The following is a 16,631-nucleotide window of genomic DNA, read 5'->3' as shown; positions in this document are numbered from 1 at the left end:
GCTCAAGGATACTTCGACGTGGTCACAATGGCATGGATCAAACCCACAACCTCTGGGTTGGGAGACGACCACTCTATCACTGAGCCACACCACCCCTCATAGCTAAGGAAATTGTCTTGGCTTCCTCCATTAATGTCAGTTAAAATGATTAGTGTGTCTTGCACTCACCTAAAAAACACCAGTTTATGGCTTTCTAAAATTGTCTGTCAACCCTGATGCCCCCAGAAAAAATGCAATTAAGGTTTTTTTCCCCCCTCCAATTGTTATTATTAGCCAATTTTGCATTTCTTGTTATTCAGTTCACAATTTTAATAAACCTATGGGAACATGTTTCAATGGCATAAAAGTTAGGTCAAGCACCAGGACACATGGCACATAAACATTACAGTTACAGGAAAAAACATGTAATCAGTTTACAGGTACATTTATTAAAAATGGGGATTACAATGTCTACGATGAGAGAGAGAGAGCGAGCGAGCGAGCGAGAGAGAGAGAGAGAGAGAGAGAGAGAGAGAGAGAGAGAGAGACCGTTGCTATGTGTCGAGGAGGTGGGAACGAACGAACTAGTCGCGTCCTCCACACGCGGGCAGTTTGAAAAAGCTTCACGGACGGGAAGAGGAAATAACGACCGGTATTCACAGGAACTTACTCAGAGCAAAAGTTTGAGCTGAGAGTCCAGTGGCATGCTACGCGCTGTAGCTTCTTGCTAGCTAGCCCGCTAGCCTACAACCATAATGTGAGTTACACCTTCCAAACAAATCTTCCTCCCACCAATTCACTATTTAAACATCATGCACAACATATACACGGCTAAATTTGTGACTGGGATAAAAGTTCATTTTGTAGTTGATGTCATGCATCATCATCATCTTCATTCTTAGCCTACATGTTTTTTAATTACACAAGGACCATTTGTAGGCTGCCCGGGTCCTTACCACCCGCAAATAGCAGGGGCACATTGTATAGAATATATATTGTGGTAAAAAATATTTTTATTTTGTCTTCATGAGCATACTCAATATTGGTGTAATCCAGTTACATTACTTTAATATTATGGTACTTGGGTTACGTTACTAACTACATTTTTTAGCAGGTAACTTGTAACTGTAATGGATTACATTCTAAAAGTAACCCTCCCAACCCTGCTTAAGTGTGAGTACTTTTGCCTCCTCTACGCTGGGGCGGCAAATCTGGAACAGGGGTGACAGCAGCTGGCGTTTTGGAGCCAACGTGCTCCCTGTGCACTGGCCCGGGTGCCCCATGTAACCTCGCTTATCAATCACCTGTGTCTGACAGCCCCAGGCAAGCCTGGGCGGAAAACGTACATTTCCAAATGCCGCCCCCCCCCACCACACACACACACACACACACACACATCCACATTCAGGATGATGGATGATTTAGGATGGTGCGCAAATCCCCCAGAGGGCGGTGGCTTCTATAACGCATGAAGCCTGGCGGACACATGGTCTAGATGTTACCAGCCCATTAAAGTGCTGTTATCAGCTGCCAGTGGGACAACAGACCCAACGAGGGGCTTGTACTGCATAAAAATGGCTGTGTTTACACACCAGTGACTGACACTTGTGGTAATTACAGGTGGAGTATGAAAGATGAAAAGGTGACAGAAGAAGACCTGGTGGTGAGTGGATCAATCCAAATTTTAATAATATTTATATGAACCGTCTTTATTGTCATGGCATCAATGCGTATTCACAAAACTTGACCTCTGATTTGAACCCAACACACATAGTTACAGCAGTGGCACAGACTGCAGGGGGGCAACTTGAGTACTCAAAGGGTTGTGGGTCCATGAGACTGAGGGGATACTTCATTGCCCACATTCTTCTGCCGGTCGATGACCCTCATTGAACTGATACCCCCTATATCTGTATGGCAATACTGTCAATGTATCTATTGTATTAACAGTGGCAGAGGGGCTTTTAATTCTTTCATAATCCAAAGAAAAAATAGCAAAACGCTTTGAAGGTCATGTAAATTCGCAATAATAAGAATGATGAGTTTGAGGATGTATCCACTTAAAGCTGCACTCGTGTCTACAAATACTGTCTACATGTCCTGATCATTATTTTTTTACATTTTAGTACATGTTTGTTTAAAGCTTGATTTGGGGGCAAAAACCTCTTCCAATTCGCAACCCAACGGTCCTCCAGGCAACACCTCCTTTGAGCGCCGATTTCAAATCTTAGTGAGGGGTGGAGCAAGAGTCTGACTTCCTGTTGAGTTAACTTTTAAAGCTTTTTCGACATTATGCGTGCTCCACTAATTCCCTGATGAGTACGAAGAGCCCTGACTGTTTCACTCTGACTGCATCTATCAGCTTTTATCTTCCCTTTATAGTAGAGTGTGCGGATCCTCACACTCCACAGTTTATTTGGGGAGGGGAGTGGTGGAGGGTGACGTTATGCGTATTCCCGCGGAGTAGCGAACTATTTTTAAACAAAATATAGAATATTCAGTGTATCATATTAAGTTTGAATAAAAAAATGTCAGCACAGTGTTCCATCACTGGTGATCTATTTTTAGAACAGACCCATGGACTACTCATGTTGTCCTTGAGGCTAACTAGAACCTGCTAACTCTGTATGCCTCTGTATGCAACCAATCATATTGTGCCCTGCTTACATGTCCCTAAAAAATATACAAGAAGAGCTCATTACCGGTGACAGCCAGTATACGAAGTTAATGAAACCTTGACTTTTTAAAACCACGGTAAACATCAAACCGGTAATTGGTCATGCCTAACTGCAACCAAATTCATACTGTCTACATGAAACAGACGGGCAACACACAATTGTGAAATACTTTCGTTTTTGTCATTGCATGCGAGCCCAGCATGTCGGCAAACTTTGTTGTCCATGTGCAAGAAGACACAGGAAGTCTGCCATTTTTGCTTGAGGTGGAATTAAGAGATTTTGTCCAATTTTGAACCACATCTACTAGACAGATGGTAGACACTAAATTGTGAAGCAAAGTTTGAGCAGCCCCTATAAAAAAACAAAAGTTTTTTGTGTGTGTCCTTGTTCATTGTCATTCACCCAAAATGTATGATGCTCACAAAGAAGCAAGACATACGAATGATGTACCATTTTATATTTTGAAGTCTCTGTATTAATATTTTATTTCACAGCTTTTGTGTTTGATGTGAGCACAGTGTGGAGAATTTTCCTAAACAAAAGTGTCAGCGCAATCATGCTAATAATAAAGCGGTAGGCCTTGACAATAAATGCTTCACGCTAGCAAGTAGCAAATAGATAATGATGCATGCGATGACTCAACGCGTTTGAAGGCCGGCAGAAGTGTCACCGCTCTGATTATGCAAATGTATTTAATGGATTATTATCCTGCAATGATGATCACTACTTTTCTTTGATAACGCCTGCTGTGAAACGTAGGACGAGGAGGTTCCCCGCCACCGTGCTGACAAATGGCCGCCATTCCCCGGAATGGCGCGGCGGCCATAAAAGAGCGGCCCCTACAAGCCGAGCACTGCTCAACACATTTACTGCTTCATAAATGAGCCGTCTTTATTTGCAACCTATTAGACGCGTTGGCGACATGATTTAGATGGAGCGGAATTCTCTGGCGTAATGAGATCATCATACAATGGACCGCTTTGCATCCTCGCCGTCGTGAAATATGGCAGCGCCGCCATCACCCAGCGGGAGCTAATTCCGCTCGGATCCACATGTGCTAATTTAAGCTTTATTGGAGACAGTTTCAGGCTTCTTGTTATTTTGTGGAAGAGGGTAAAAGTGTCACGTAACATGGCTTTTACCTTCTTAATGGAAGGGAAAATAAAAAAAAATGCAGATGTAAAAGCACAACTTTTGAAGCGGAACATGCCGGGATATAAAATGTGGGGAGACCTTTTATTTTTATTTATTTATTTATTTTTTTAAATCTAAAGGCGACAGGTTTATCTTGCAGCAAGGAATAAAGAATAAAAACACACAGTAACAGGATTTCACAGAGTTTGACCGCCCTCCAAAAAAGCGATGGAAAACAAACTGGAGTGGAACTTATTTTCTTTTAATTATATTGAATTATAAACAACAAATACTTTGAATAAACTAGCATGAGTGGCAAGCAAGAGTGGCTAGCAAGAACTCGCTGGCGCAGCTAACAAGAGCGGTTAGCAAGAACTAGCAGGAGTTGCTAACGAGATGCTTGTGGGAGAAGCTAGCAAAAAAATGCTAGTACCACCAGAGGAAAACTATGTTTGCAAAGTTCTTCTCCTTCGGCTATCTGTAGCAGAAAGATGGCGGTGAAACATGTCAGCCTCCTGTATGGCGCAGCATGACCTATGTAATATAATTAGCGATTACTAGACCTGCGATTATATATAACAAGTATGTTGATGTGATAGAACACTTCTTTTTTTTTTTTTTTTTGCATGTTATTGAAATTAATAGTATGTTTTTAAACTTAATGAAGCATTAGCATTAACACAAGATGGCACTAAATCTTTTGTGGCTCTACATAAATGTCATGTTGCTAACAGAAACTGGCTTTGGGGGCTGATTTAAAATAAATAAGTTGGATGTTGTGATTTTGAGACTTTGTCACATTTCTATTCTAGACATGCCTACCAAATTTCATAGTGCTTTTGGTGGCTAGATTTTTACCGAGGTCACTTTTGAGTATGTGAAACAATAAAAAGTAAAAATAAAAAAAAAAGACTATTGAATGATATTTCGAAATGGGCAAAATCACCCTAAAATTGCCAATTTAGCAAAGTGGTCGACTTGTCTTTTTGAACATGGGTTTTGGAAACCGGTCGTTTATTTTCAATTTTGTAAAAGGACTACATTTCTTTGTCTGCAGAAGAAGCAATTTCACTGTTGATACTGACTATTTAAAAAACCCAATAAGAAGCAGGAGAGTCAATAAAATTACTCACATTGAAAACATTTTCTTTGAAATAATAATAATAATAATAATAAAAAGGCAAGAGCAGAAATACATGATTAAACGGTACATTTATTTTTTTTCAAAGCATGCCACGGATGAATGAACAATCATCAGGGCAATAAAAAAAGTATAAAGAGAACACAATAAAATGATTTGTGGCTTCACTCCACAGCACTCTTGGATATTAGTACAAACAAAGCATATTGTCGAAACGCCGTTGTTACTTTCACATTTAAACAAAATTGAATCACATTCGCCGAGTCCACTTTTAAGTAATGGCGGCTCGTCTTTCCACTTTATTTTCTTGTTATCCCGCCCTCGCTGATGTATTGCCGCCGTAATACACCTCGATATGCAATCTTTGGAAAAAATTCTCCTCCATCTGACGGCCACTCGCTGCCAGCCGACGAGGATAATGAAACGCGGACTCCCGTTCAAGAACGGAGGGAATTGGAAGTGACAAGCGTCTCGGAGACAGGAAACATGTTGGATGGGATTTCATAGCGCTAGCCGTGCCAGATCGTGTGGAGTTTTCATGGCTTTTCTTTCTTTTGATTGGAGTGCGGCCACGTTAATTGTGTGCCGTGCTGAATTATTTGAGGCCTAAAAAGAGTCAATGATGCTTGCACGACATTGTGACATTATCTCATACTAGTGTATGACAGGTTTGCACAATTTCAAACACTTCTCAGGTGTGTTAATGACCTAAACCTCCTGTAATTTGTTTTGAGGAGGTGCAGTATGGCACTGCGATGAATGGATTTCATTCAAGTTTTTTTGTTAGGACCATTCCATTAAAAACATTTCAATTAAATTTTTCTTGATGCTATCATCCTTGATCCAAAATACCTCACCACTGAAATACACTTTGTATCTATATACAACATTTTTGTGCCGCTCCAACATTCTATTTAAGCAATGGCAGGCCTGGGCTTGCTCTATTATTGTTGTTATTATTATTATTATTATTATTATTATTATTATTATTATTCAGTGACAAGAATCACAAATAGCCCCCGCAGCATCTCAATTGACAACATGAGTAAACGTGGTCATGGGAAATCGATGTCCCGCCTCTATATTGTTGTTCCACCAGGAATTGCGTCAATAAGATTTCCCTTAACGCTTATCGCAGTAGGCGAGTCTTTAGCACATTTGCCTCACAGTTCCGAGGTTAGGGGTTCAAATCCAGGCTCTGGCTTACCTGTGTGGAGCTGACATGCTTCTCCCTTTCTCCCGCATTCTAAAAATATTCACGTTAGGTTCAGTTAAGGTGATTGCGAATGTCTATATGTGCTCTATGATTGGCTGTCGATCAGCTTTGACCGGAGTGAGCCTCAGTGGTAGGCTATAGAAAATTGATGAATGGTTATCACAGCATTGTCTAAACATACTGTACGTCTCTGTGGTCATGGTCTTATAGGGGCCTTATTTTCACGTGTGCTTAAGGCAGAAAAGAGCACTTTTTGGGTAGACCCACTACGCCTTGATGGGCGTTCCGATGTATTCTATTACAAGCCCCATAATCTGGCGTTCCAGCATATTGTATTGCACTCAACTGGTAATTGGATGACCAAAAGTAGACTCAATTCTAGACTAGCTATAAAGAGGTCTAAGTTGTGGTGCAAGTATGGTAATGTGAGTTTAGTGGATTTGATTGAGACTCAGGAAGACAGGTAAAGTACTGAGCTCCGCAGATGTGTGCGGTTGATGTAATCTTATTTCATTTCACAGCACGCGGCAATCCTGTGTGTGTGTGTGTGTGTTTGTGTGTGTGCCTGCGTGCGTGCGAGTTTGTGCTCTTTAGTTCACCTGAAACCCTTCACCTTGACTGTATACTACACCAGAGTTGTTAAGTTGTCAGGAGACAGGAGGAAGGATCAAAGGAAGGAAAGATGAAGCAAAGTGAAATCCAACACCAACCAGGCATCACCCTCCACCCACAGTTACAGATCCAGAATCTTTCATCAACCCTAGATGCATCTGAATTCCAACAGGATTAGGGAGACATCAAGAGACCAGAAGAAGGACGAAAGGAAGGAAGGAAGGATAGCTGAAGCAGAGTGACCGCCACAAAGGCTAACCTCCACTGATTCAGCGACCAGTGGGAGAAGCAAATTCTTTTTGAGCTTCAGTAGATGCTGGTGTGGTGGATCTGGCATGCAATGAGAACCTTCACCAAAGAGAGAAGCTGTCAACCTCAGCCCGACAAGGCAAGAATGGAGTCCCCCGGGCCACCGGCCGGCAATCCTTCTGAATCTTTGTAAAAAATTTTGAATTTTTTTTTAATTTTTATAGCACCCCAGCCCCCCTAATCCACAAGTGGAGATCTTCTTGCAGTTCCCTATAGTCCTAGTCGGCTGCGTCCCATAAACAACAGCTCACAAAAGCCCAAATGACCACTTCTACCTGCGCTAGTCTAAGAAAATAACGAAATGAAAGGAAATTCTACTCGTGTACAGCTACTCTGCGCTAAACTTGCACTAGCATCTCAGCTCTTCACGGAGTTCCATTGGCCAGTTGATCAATCCAGTGATTTGACAGGATGCAGGCAAAGAGAAACAACTGTTTCTATATGTCCGGCCTCCATTTGTATTCAGAGCAGACCTTCTGTGGAGGGTTTTGTTCTCGGGGGCGGCCCTAATGTGCGGCGTCCACCTCACACAGACGACTCAATTGCAGCATAGTGGCGATGCCTCATTGCCTCGGCCTCATATCTCATCCCAACCAGCCACTTCACCGCTGTATTTTTCCCTCTGTTAGCTTTCTCATTACCTCACCGACACTTCCAGGGAAATAACGCGGAGCTCTTCTATTATGAAAAAAAAAACCTGCTTTTCCCCTCATCTTGCTCTATCTTGTGTGTGAGACAACTGTACCTGCACTATCACAATGCGCGCCAACCACCACCTTCCAACCTCAGTGCCTTTCAGCCCCCTTAAATAGGCTATTTTCTCCTCTAATGTTGTTTCCCTCTCTTCTCTTTTGTATTGATTGGACAAGCTCGCAGGATCAATAGATGCTGTAGATCAGAGTGATTGCCACGCACGCAGGCGGGCGACCATCCCCCACTATTCAACCTGGCCGCATCCCCTCTATAAAGCATTCTCATTTCTGGCGGCTGAGGTTATGAAATAAGGGGCTGATAAAAAGTGGACGGAGAGGCTTGTTTGTTTTGACCGATGAATAGGTTAACCGCTGTGGCATGCTAGACCGCTGTTCGCGGGAATTTGCAGGGAGGGGCTCTCACCTCATTGTGGAACAAATTACCCTGAATCTATGGTCTCTGTATTGCGCCCACAAATCCTGAAAGTTGTTAGTGCCACGCTGCCGCCAAACAGAAGGGCATGGAAGATTGTACACTAATGGACCCGCAATGCTGCCGCCTTTTCCGTCCGAATGCCTTATGAATTCATTCGTCACTGACCTCGGCGCTTTAACCGAATGGTCTTCCTCCATGTCGTTTTACTTCCTGTTCTAACCTGCGTATGGCCAAAATTTGGGGAATTGCTTTGTCCATAGTTAACATTGTAGCCTATGACGGAAAGGCCCAAAGTATGATTTCCCCAAATACAAAACAAGCAATTTCGCATGACAATTTGCAAGGCAAGCATTTTGCAGCTATTAAAACACAGCAACCCTGAGAATCAACTGTCGACAAAGTTTCGCCGGGATGCGTCACTCACATCACCTACCGCGGGTAGTTGGAGGTTGAAGCACACCTCGGCGGCACTTACGCTGCACCAGCTAGCTAGCAACAAGCGTCGTCTAGCTAGTGCTGCGGCCAACCACATTGCGGAGTCACTCCAAAGTCAGTAATAATCACCTCCATCAATGACTAAATTACATTTTTGACAAGCATCGTTCTGGCGAAGGGGACAAGCCATGCTAATTGCTAGCCTACTGTAAGATTGACACGGCTAATGCATTTAACACCGTAATTAAGGGCTTGGGTGATCGAGGACATTTTTCACAGACGTCTTGACTAGAACAGCATTAAAGCGGAGAACATCTAACAGCAAAATAGCAGGCAAATTAATAAGTGTCTGGACTCTGGAGAGAAAATCTACTTGCTAAATAGAACCGGAACTGGAAACGATACGGTACGCTATGCCGTACATCAGCCAGGAAATGTGATATATAATAGTTAATTTTTTTTTTTATATGTTTGATTTAATCAAATATTTATATTTATAATATTTCATAATATCAGTAATGTTATTTGCTTGCTTCCACAATAATCTTGAGTTTTGAAGTTGACTTTGGGGGGTCTGCACAACAAATTACAATAGGTAATATGTTTATTTCTTATTTTTATTTTTTTTTTTAAATCAATTTAGTTTCACTCCTAGATTAGAAAACAAAGTTTTCTGCTATGCACAATGTGAATTTAAGAAATAAAAACTGCTCCCCAAAGGCGACTTTTCAGACCCTAGCGACTACTTTTCAAAACAGCAACTAGAGGCTTTAAATTCCCTCCAAAGAAACAGACAACTCGAGCGGGATGCATTTCACAGACAGCAGACATATTGTTGCCTTCGGGTGGAATCCTCACATCCCTGAAACCTTTAATTTTTAGGAAACCGCCCCAAAACGAATGTTTGTTGAGCCATTGACATTGCATCGTCCATGAAAGCAAGGCATTTTCAGATGTTTACGTTTGTTAGCAATTTGTGAAAAATAATAGCGCCACGTGATTTCCATCCAACAGTGGCAAAATGGACCAGCTCATTTTCTGATGTTAAATTATTATAATGCTGTAACACCTGAATTACCCCACTGGGCATTATTAAAGGATTATCTGAGTTTATCATAACCTAATTTATTATCCATAAAGAAAACCTATTTATTTCTATTGTTTAAGTGGAAGTTGATTAATTTAATGCTTGTGGGGGTGAAAACAGTTTTAAAGCTTGTTTGGTATCGGGAGGAATAAAGCAAATCCCAGAAGACAAAACAAGTAATGCAAAACTTGTTTTGAATAATGCCATTGTCATTTCCTTTTCTATACACCAAGGGAAAAGAAGGAATTTGTTTTGCCCAGCTCTAGGAAATGAGCACAGCAGCATACTGTAAGACAGGAAAAAATGGTATTTAATATCATACTCATTTCATCCTCAGTAATGTGAGATTAATGCTTTTAACCTGGCGCTTGTACCCGGGTGAAACTGTATGTATTTTAGGACCAGGTGTGTAAAGTGCTCTATAAATAAAGTTGAGGTGAGGTCAGGGCCCCCAACATGAATTCCCCTACAACACCACTCTTCCAAACTCAGTCAACGCTTGGATGCACAGCAGCTGAGTAAGCATTTCCGGTGAAAAGGTCAGGATGGACCGAAAAATAACCTCTTTTGTTAAATGTGTACCTTTAATTGCGTAATTGGTACATTATCCACTGTGGCGGATATGTATATCCTACTATGATGAACAAAAAAGACAAAAAAAGAATTTAAACAGAAAGTCAGCCATTTTGGTTGAGAGCAGCCATTTAGAGGCGAATTCCAGGGCTCGTGATGACCAAATGAGGAAACACTAAATAGCAAAGCGTTTTGCCTACGCCATCTAATGTAGGCATTTGATGATCATTTCAAAGATTCACCATTAAAATAAGTGTGCGAGGGCCACTTAACATTTTGTTACAAAGAATGACACAAAATTTGTTGTCATGTACCCATACCGGACCCATCTTTCTTCTTCAGAAACATGCTATCCGTGTCATTTTCGGTTGTGGATATAGAGACCACAGCAATCCATTATTTATGCAACTAAAAACCCTAAAATTCAATGAATTGATGGAGTTTACCCACCTTAAAAAGATGTATAAAGCCCATCATGAAATTTTACCAGTCAATATACAAATCAAATGTAAAAAAACAACAAAAAAAAAACGGAGTACAAATTAAGAGGAACAGACATTTTTTCCAAAACTAAATATACAGTAGAACAAAACAAAAAGCACAATGTATGTGACACTCAAGGTGTCAGTTTGTGTAACAATCTGGATTGTAAAACAAAATCTTCTTAGTCTTCCTGTATTTAAAAAAAAATGTATAAAAGCACAATTACTGGAAGTTTACTGTATATCTAGCACAAGGACATGCTGTTGAATTATTTTATAAACTTGACCGCTCACTGTCATTCATTTTGTGTTGATTTGTGTGTGTGTGGGTTGATCAGGGGCAGATATAAATAATTTTTTACATCTTTCTCTCCCATTTCATTTATTTTATTTTAAAGAGTGAAATAAATTTTAACTGAATTGAATGTGTCCATCATAAGATTGGACAGATGCAAAAGTCTCAAGATCATTTCAGGTATCAGAAAATTTACCTATATTAGCCTGAAGCGGGCATCCTCTAAAAAAAAAACAAAAAAAAAACAACAACAAAAATACTCCCGTTATATTCATTATAATCGCTTAGGGGAAGATGGCGAAGATTTTTGCTTCCAAATCGAATGTGGGAGAAGCATCACATCAAAGTTGATCAATTTAAAGATTTGCTATATGAGAAGGAGAAATGTACATCACAAACGGTCGCCTCCACGGATTACTCTCTTGAAGGAAATCGTGAGCATTATCTATTGAAGCAACTTAAAAAATAGATGCTACAGTCCATTCTCCCACAAGCAACAATAGCTATTCAATGAGGAAAATATGTCTCGCCGCAATTCTTCTCATTCCTGTTCTCTTCAGATCACTCCTACAGTAACGTCCTTTCATCCGATGGAGTTGTTTACTTTGCTGCACTTTTCTCTCTGCTGTTTTTTTTTTTTTTTTTTTTAGCCACGGTAATTACGGTAAATGAGACTTGAATGGAAGTTGCTCTCTGGCTCTTGCGAAAAACGCTGCAGATGAGCTTCCAGCATATTCTTCTCTCCAATTCTATTTGAAGCTGATTTAAAAATTTTAGGGAGTGCATTTGCTGTAAAGAATGAGTTAATGCAAAACGTCCTGTTGCATTCATTTGGTCCAATGATTTATTCATTGGAAATTTAAATATACTCTATATAATTTATGAAAAGCGTCTTATATTTTATTTACACTCCAAGGTGTATTTGCCATGCGTGTGTTCATTTTAGCATGGAATTCATGTTAATGCGGCTTATCTGCTTTTAATTGTGACATGAAGCGTGTCCGACCAAAGAGCTCGTATCTGCCACGGGCTACCTGGGAAGCGGGAATCGACAGCGCCGCTTAGAGAAAGTTCAATCAGGGAAGTGGCGATGACCTCTAAGGCAGGGAGTCATCTATTATCAATGAGAGCCAGCGATTCTCTGGTACTGACTTAGCTTGACTGCATCCCAGTTTTTGGATGTTGGTTTTCCACTTGGTATCCACTGAGATTTTTTTTTTACCATGAATACATCAAAACAAGGCCGTACACATGGGTGGAGTTTTCTCTCCGTTTCACAGAAATGGGCGTCTGGACAGGATGTGACTGGACTGGTCACCATGACTGGACAGGACGTGAGTAGACTGGTCGCCATGACTGGACAGGACGTGACTAGACTGGTCGCCATGACTGGGCAGGATGTGAGTACACTGGTCGCCATGACGGGGACAGAGCGTGACTTGACTTGCTGTGAAGTGACTCGACTTGGCTGGGGCTATGGCTCCTTGGCTGTGACGACGACGACTTGGCTGTGACGACGACGACTTGGCTGTGACGACGATGACTTGGCTGTGACGATGATGACTTGGCTGTGGTGATGGCTACTTGGCTGTGACGAAGACTTGACGCATGAACTTCCACACATAACATAGGCAACGCACCCACACCGACTGGACAAACACAACAGACTAATGACTAATGAGACACACCTGGGGAAGGGAAGAGTGTAAGACACACACAGGTGGGCGTGATTATACATGATGAGACGAGGGGAAAGACAAGGAACACAAAAAAACACTGAACACTCAGACAACAAAGAACATGAACACCCAAAATCAAACAAAAACCCAACCCCACAGAATCGAAACTTGCCAACATCCAACGCCACTGCCTGCGGCTGGATTAAATCCACCAAAATCGCGTAACACCACCTACGCCGTAACTTAGACCTTCTTTTACCTGCTCAAAAGTATAGTCTACATTCTGTAACCAAATTGTCAGGCTTACCAGGGGCTTGTCATAGAAAACTCCTTCTGCCTTCCGGACTGCGATCTGCCAAATTCCCAAACACGGTAAACTAGACGTTCCAGGTCACGAAAATCAAGATACGCCAGTTATTGCACATGCACCAGTCTACGAAAATCAGGCCCAAGGACCCACTTTTGTACCTTAATACTTGTCTTGATGCCATTTTTTTACACAGAATAAGAGTAACGGATTAGCTTGACCTTATTTGCATCCGTGGTAAACAAAGAAAAGCATGCCTCATTTAATGCATCAATGGAGGATAACGAGGGTCTCTTCTATTTACTTCTCGGCATTAGTAAGAAATCCTGTTTTAGAGAAAAGAGCTGCTGCAGGAAGTGGAGACTGTGCAGCAGCAGGGTAAGGTTCTGCTTTTGTACGCTTGACTTTTCTGTCATTTTTGGAGGGAATCGTGCCAGATTGTACAGATTACAGTTGAACTCAGAGGTGTTTATAGTACTGTGCTCCTGGAAAAGTTCCAAACAAGTCAACCTGCAACGTCAGACTAAAGCTAAATGTGAAGCAGGGCAGGGGAGGTTGCTCGGGCCCAAGTGGGACAAAACATTATTATTTGTGACACGACACAGAACGGTTCATTTATTGCACTGACCGGCGTGTAACGGGAGCCCTCCTAATGAGGCCTCATCCATCTTTCAGGCCTGGCAAACAACAACACCGACACTCCGCTACAAAGGCGCCAAACTGCACCTCACTCCATTTTAAATGACCTGCGAAATGGGCCATCAGCCCTTGCCGTCACCCCTGTGCCGCAGAGTGCCTCGTCAGCGAATAAATCCGCAAGGACAGAGGGATGTGGGAGGCCAGGCAGAGGAGGACAGGTGGAGTAGATCTAAAGACGTGTTACAATGGTCGCCTGGTTGGCCGGGGAAGGAAAATGTCAAGTCGAGGGCAGATCACTGTTGGTGTGAAAAGTCGAAAAGAATGAAGAACAAATGGCTTTCTCGGTACGTCGCCGTCTTCAGACTGGCCTAATTCCAGGGGATATGTTCTCGACTGAAGAAATCCTGTTAGCCATGCAAAATATCTGCTTGAATCCTTCAATATTTCATCATGCCCTCACAGCGTTGATGATCTCCCGCTTTCCCTTTCATCGTCGACTTACCACGGTCCTCGTGTTTTTTTTTTTCAACGCGACTAATCTCTGCGTTTCCGGATTGACGGTGTGTAAGGGTGCTACGAATCTCATGCAAGCTACTCGCACAACGACACGAAATGTTTTACATTCAAGCATCGAACAGCTATCGAGCATAAAAAATAAAAAATTGGTAGTAATTGGAAAAAAATCTAAAGTTCCTTTTTTTGTAGACATGCCTACTAAATATCATTTGCTAAGTGAGACTGGCTTTGAAGACTAACTAAATAAAAATAGTCAATAAAAAATCTGTGTAGTTTGTCCAAATCAGTTTTTCGGGGTTTCAAAGCAGAATGATAGTCTTGTTGTGTCTTTTCAGTCAACGTGTCTTGAGACATTGACTACGTTTACATGCAGGTATTAACAGTTTTAAAACCCGAATATTGCCAATACTCGGGTTTTGTAAGGCCATGTAAACACGCGCAATAACCCAAATATGCTCTTATTCGTGTTTTTAAAACCCGAATAAGACCCCTGTTCATAACCGGAATTCTTGCTCATATAAACGCATTTGGAATACCTCGATTGATCCGGGCAATGTTTTTCTCTGTGTGCATGATCGCTATTTTCGTCTTTGTCTACTTCTCTTCTTTTTCGCCTATTTGATCCGCAAGAAATCTTGGTCTATGCGCAGCGCCGTCTTACTCGCTAAAGGAGCCTCCCTTGAATACATTGATTTCTCCGCTGCGTTTTCAAGTAGTATACAAGTATATAAGTCAGTCCTTCTGGCGTGTGACCCACCGGAAATACTCAAGTTGGTGTAAACAAACATGACGCTTGCAGAACCACAATTCTGGAGTGAGGTGGAAACCGACTACTTTATTTAGCGTGGTGAGTGACAAAAATATCATGTTTTTTTATTGAACATAGTAAGTTCAATGCGGAAAAGACATTATTTACGAAATGACATTGTTCGTGCGTTGCGGTCAGAACGGGATATTCCAATCTAGCACAAATGACATGTAAACGAGAGTAACTCAGTCCCCCATGTATGTAAACATGTTACCTCTATTGTTTTAGAAACCGGAATTCTGACCTTAACCCGAATGTTGACTGCATGTAAATGTAGTCAATGACAACAAATGTTTTACATTAAAGCGTCGACCAGCTATCAAGCATAAAATATTCAAATTTTGTAGTAATTTGACACAATCTAAAGCACAAGTGTCACTTCAAAGATAAATGGAAGACTTCTTTTTTTTTTTTGTAGACATGGCTACTAAATTCATTTTCTAGTTTGAGTCTGGCCTTGGGGACTAAATAAAAGTCAGTAAAAAATCTGCGAACTTTGTCCAAATCAGTTTTTCGGGGTTTCAAAGCAGAATGATAGTCTTGCTGTGTCAATGTAGTTTTTGTGGGTCTACGAAAGGTACGCAATACTTAACATTATTTATTTTAAATCATGCACACAAAAAATACACAAAACTTAAAAAAAACAACCCAAAAAACTACAAAATGCTAAAACTAATAAAAACTAAATTAAAACTAAGCATTTTTGAAAAACCTAAAACGAAAAAAAACTAACAAACTCTCTTTGAAAAATAATTCTAACTATTTTTTTTTTTTAAATCCAAGTGAAATAAAAATAATTATAATAAAAATTCCAAACCCTGCGTCTACTCACATGGCTTTTCAAAAAAAATAAAAAATAAATTCCAGCGCACAATATTCCCCGGCCTTAATTTTAGATAAATTTTTATTTAGGGCATTATACAATTTTTTTTCTGGTCTAACACATTTTTGAGCATTGTATATAAATCAAACATAAATCATATAAGATGTACATATACATAAACACAATCATAAATAAATACACATAAATCAATCACAAAAATGCGCAAACACAAGCTTGACAACATCCAAGCCCACTGAAAACAACACAAGCGGAATCAGAAGGCATTGACTAACTCCTGCTGCGCTGCTTCCATTACTTGTAGGGTGCACACCCCCGGCCCCGCTTCCCTACCGTGTCTGCATGCACAGAAAAAACTTGAGCTGACTCCCAGTCAATGCAATCAAAAAACTTTCCTTTAACCGCATGTAATACAAAAGTGGTGCGAAACAGGTGCACAATCACCATAAGGCAATCAGCACATAATCACAGGATTTACGTGCACTCGAGAGCAATTACATGCATGCTAGATTGTGGCTGGCATTAAAAACAGACCCACTGAGTGAGCGCATAGCCAAGTAGTTTTGGCTTTCTGCTCCATTTTGGCATTTCAAAGTTTGTTAAGTGCAACCGGTCAAACTCATGTGCTTCACTGTTTTACTGTTACATTTCTTGTTTCTGCTGCCGTGTGGCGAGGCCTCGAATACCTTGTTGGAATGCTAATTAGGACATTGAAAAAACAAATTTAAACAGTTTTATAATTAAAAAGTGTGAATTTAGCAGCATTTTATGG

General features: G+C 41.0%; 1 protein-coding gene across 1 annotated transcript in view; it reads left to right on the top strand.

Moving 5' to 3' along the window:
• The window catches only part of ntrk3b (neurotrophic tyrosine kinase, receptor, type 3b), a 269,219-nt gene that overhangs the window by 23,939 nt on the left and 228,649 nt on the right, over nt 1–16,631 (top strand). The window lies entirely within an intron of this gene.

Source organism: Vanacampus margaritifer, chromosome 4 (assembly GCF_051991255.1).
Source record: "Vanacampus margaritifer isolate UIUO_Vmar chromosome 4, RoL_Vmar_1.0, whole genome shotgun sequence".
NCBI lineage: Eukaryota > Metazoa > Chordata > Actinopteri > Syngnathiformes > Syngnathidae > Vanacampus > Vanacampus margaritifer.
This window is presented reverse-complemented; position numbering and strand designations above follow the sequence as displayed.